This window comes from Microtus ochrogaster, chromosome 19 (assembly GCF_000317375.1).
Source record: "Microtus ochrogaster isolate Prairie Vole_2 chromosome 19, MicOch1.0, whole genome shotgun sequence".
NCBI lineage: Eukaryota > Metazoa > Chordata > Mammalia > Rodentia > Cricetidae > Microtus > Microtus ochrogaster.
In genome coordinates, this window is record NC_022021.1 from 16,999,719 (window position 1) to 17,004,346 (window position 4,628).

The following is a 4,628-nucleotide window of genomic DNA, read 5'->3' on the forward strand; positions in this document are numbered from 1 at the left end:
ACTCAATAAGAAGAAATAATTACATAAAATAACTAAAATAAGAATAAATTCAATATATCAGCAAATAGGGAAATATTTACACTCCATAAAATAAGTTATATACAAGTTAAATTTATATATAAATAAAAATAAATAAAATAGGAAAAACTGTAAAAGCAACATTCAAACTATTACACCATTAATGTTCTGTCCATTATAAAGCACATATATATATATAATTCCTATAAAAAGTTCTAAATAGTTTTAGCTTTTTCTGAACATTTTATCTCAACAAGACAGAAATGAGTGGCATGTATGTTTCAACATTGCTTTGCTCAGAATCTGTAAACATGGCATTTAATTATATGCAGGCATAGACCAAAAATCTAATAACATACATAGCAATTATACCTGCAGGTCTCTTCTGTTACAGCAGAATTAACATTTACTTTGAAAACTGCAGTAGTTTTTTCTCAGATACTGAGAGAAAACATTTTTCCTTTTGCTCTCTATAGTTTCTCTGCTCCCCATCTCATTCTGTTGATTTGGTGTATTCTCTCAGGACTCAGAGACCACTGTGGAGCTACGGCACTCCTGGGATTACATTCATTACCTGGACTCTGGGTCACAGCCTCCAGAACGTGTTTATCACAGCCTAAATGGTACCTCTGCCATCTCCTAGAAGAAAAGGTCATTTTCTTCTCTTTCCTTCCCTATTTGACTCAATACAGCCTACATAGAAGGAGTCAGGACCTAGGCATTAAATCAATCCTGTCTCTCATTAGCCATGGGAACATGGGTGCTAGCCTTACATTGTGGTATCACATCTTCATGACTCTTAGAGAAGCATTCTATAGCAGATTTTATTGTCTCGGTTTAGAATTTTCTTCACTCTTAACTTTGGAGTGAATCACTGAGCTTTCTTCTAAATTATGCATTTTCAGGTTATTGTGACCCCTGAAGCTAAAAAAGTGTGCTTATTCAAGGTGAACTTTCAGATTCAACGACAGGAAAAAACAGTTTCCCCCACTGATTATGAAAAACCGCAGCTGATGGAAAAGCTGTGGAAACACTCCTGAGAACTCAGGGCAGTGTGACAGTGTCAGACAAACTCAGATTGCCATAAAAAGCTCTGGTTTACTCAATGTGCAATCTAAAGATTGGAAAGAAGTTTGCTCAGAAAATAAAAAACAACTAAAATAATCCAAGGTATGCATATTTTCCTGCAAATAAACAATCATTTATCCCTTCATACTAGCATTAACGTAAGGGGAAAAAGAACTTTCTTGGTCACATTTTTCTGTCTTGACTTTCATGTCCCTGCCTCACACCAAAACCTGTGTTCACCAACCACCTCGTGAACATACCTGACACATTACTCTGTCTTTTCAGCTTTTCTTTCTCCTAATCATTTTACAAACAGAAGTGTCCTTCAAGATCCAGGTCATATAATCTCCTCCTTTATTTTTTATATACCCTCTAAAGAAAGCTGGCACGACCTCTCAGATCCTCTCCTACCTTCTCTCTGCTCTTGTGCAATTACACAAGTTTTACCTTAAACCGCAATTGTTTTAACTTATATATGCAGAATTTTTATGGTAAAGCAGAGAAAAAAGAATATTATCATTTACAGTCCCTGCAGAAGGATATGGCAATTTTAGTGACAACTAAATCAGTGAAGAAAACAAGCATATCAAAGATATATTAGCGACCAGGATCCCCTCTGAATATAACCAGATATGTCTAAAACATGATACTAAAAAGGACCTTAAAATTATTGTAAAAATTTTAATTTATTTCCAAATTTTTGAGAATTAATGTATGTATACAAGGGAATATGATTATATCTATTCCCTTGTTTGCCCCCCTCCAACTGTCCTCATAATCCCCCAACATGCCTCTTCCTAACTTCATGTCTGTCTTAGTTATAGTTTTTATTCCTGTGAAAAACGTCATGACCATAAGCAACATCAAAAGAAAGGGTTATTTCTCCTACTTTTTTACAAAATTATCCATCAGAGAAGGAAGTCAGGGGTAGAATTCAAGCATGGCTGAACACAGAGGCATGGACTGATGGGGGAACCATGAAAGGATGCTGCTTACGAGCTTGCTCTTTATGGTTTCCTCAGGCCACTCTCTTTGAGCATCCAGCAACACCAGTCCAAGTGTGACAACACCCACAATGCCTGGACCCTCCCCCATTAATCATCAGTTAAGAAATCCTATGAAGTTATTTACTCAATTGATATGCCCTCCTCTAAGATGACTCTGGCTTGGGTCAAGTTGACATTAATCTAGCCAGCACAATGCCTTTTTTGTAACCCACTGAATCTAGTTAGTATCATCCATATATTCAGAGGTGTGGTCACATCCACTAGAACTTGGAAAACCTCCTTGTGGTCACACCTTCAGAAAAGAATGATTCTGCCTCAACAGCAACTATCCATGGCCAGTAGCTCTTCAGTACGAGGTGAAGTCGTGCAATTCTCTCCCATATCTATGCTTGAATTTAAGCTAAATTGGTCTGTGTAGGTCTTGTGTAGGTCAACGCATCTGCTGTGAGTTCATATCGAAAAGACAGCATTCACATTGTTTTTGTTTATTCTTTGACTCTGTGTTTTCGTCTGCATCCTCTAAATCTACTGACATCAAGCTAAAATCTTTTGATGTTGGAACCAAATATTTGTTCTTACCTTTGGAAATCTATCCTTTGCACTGTAAGAAATTAAGCAATAGTCTTTGTCAATTAAATATTAGACTCCAGGAATTAACTACAAAATGAATCATGTTTGATATACTAGTTAGTATTTTTTGTTTTTGATTTATTTGACTTTGCTTCATCAACTTAACATAGGCTAAAGTTGTCTGTGAAGACAGAACTTCAATTAAGGAATGGCTCCACCAGATTGGTCTGTACACTCATAAGTGCATACTAGCCATAAACAAAGGACATTGAACCTATAGTTCATGATTCTAAAGAAGCTAGGTAATAAGGTGAACCAAAAGAAAAACATATATAGACCAACGTGGGAATTGGAAACAGACAAGATAGCCTGACAAAATTAGGAGCATGGGGACATGGGGTAGAAAGAAGGGGAGAAGGGGAAGTTGAGGAGAACTTGACGGAATGGGATAGTCAAGCTGGAGGAAGGACAGAGATGAGAGCACGGAAAGAGATATCCTGATTGAGGGAGCCATTATAGGGTTAGCATCCACAAGGATGACCCCAGCTAATACCCTAAGCAACAGAGGAGAGGGTGCCTGAACTGGCCTTGCCCTGTAGTCAGACTGATGATTATCTTAAATATCACCATAGAACATTTGTTCAACAACAGATGGAAACAGAGGCAGAGACCTACATCTGAGCTCTGGACTGAGCTCCCAAGGTCCAGTTGAAGAGTAGAAGGAATGAGAATATGAGCAAGGAGGTCAAGACCATGAAGGGGTCACCCACTGAGACAGTTTACTTGAACTATGGGAGCTCACCAACTCCAACTGGACTGGAAGTGTATGAGCATGGAATCAAGCTAGTCCCTCTGAAGGAGGTTGACAGTTGGGGAAGATTGAGAAGCCACTGACAGTGGCACTGGTATTTGTCTCTACTGCATGAACTGGCTTTTTGGGATCCTATTCTTTTTGGGTGTATACCGTGCTCAACCTAGATGTGGTAGGGAGGGCCTTGGACTTGGCATAGGGCAGGGTGCATTGTCCTCTCTTAGGATTGGAGGGGGAGAGGTGAGAGGGTATAGGGAGGGAGTGGGAGGAGGGAGAGAGTGGGAATTTGGATTGGTATTTTTTAAGTAATATAATAATAATAAATAAACAGGAATACCTTTATAATCCTCAAGGACAAGCTATAGTGGAGCATGCACATTGTATACTCAAAGCCTATTTGCATAAAACAAAAAAGGGGAAATATGGTTTTCCACCCAGAAACCATTTATCTTTTATTTTATACATTTTAAACTTTTTTGACTATTGATGTTCAATCTCGTACCTCTGCCATCTGGCATTGGTGGCCAATTTCTTCCAGGATGCCTCATGTCAAATAGAAGAATCTACCAGGTGGCACTTGGTGTGGTCCAGATCCCGTGCTAGTCTGGGGGAAAGGGGCTGTTTGTATTTTCCCACAGGATGCTGACAGTCGAGTATGGGTACCTGAGTGCCTGTTGTGTGCTGTGGATTTTCCTGTCCAGGAACCTGAGGACAGGACAGAGCCAAGAAATCAAATAGACACTGGTTTGTCAACTGAAGAGTTGCTGGGGTCCTGAGGAGCTGACTCTGGTGGTCCAAGTGCCAGGGATTGTTCCTCTACCTATCAACCCATCCCATGATAATCAACTTATCCTACATCAAACAGGAAGGGTTTTGCTTTACAGCAGCCATAATGGCAGTCATTGCTGTAGCTGCCAGGGGCTATGGCTGCTGGATTTACCATTAGTCACTCAGTTGCTTCTGCTAGCACAATGGATAATTTATGGGACAGGTTGCAAATGCCTTAGCCACTCAAAATGAGTTAACTTTAGGACATTGTTTACTCCACCTTGGGCATGGTAATTTCCCACTCACCATTGTGCAGCAGCTAGGTATACAAAGTTTTTCCTAAGCTTGAATAAAAGGCATTCGGCTTATCTCCTGTGAAAAAAAAA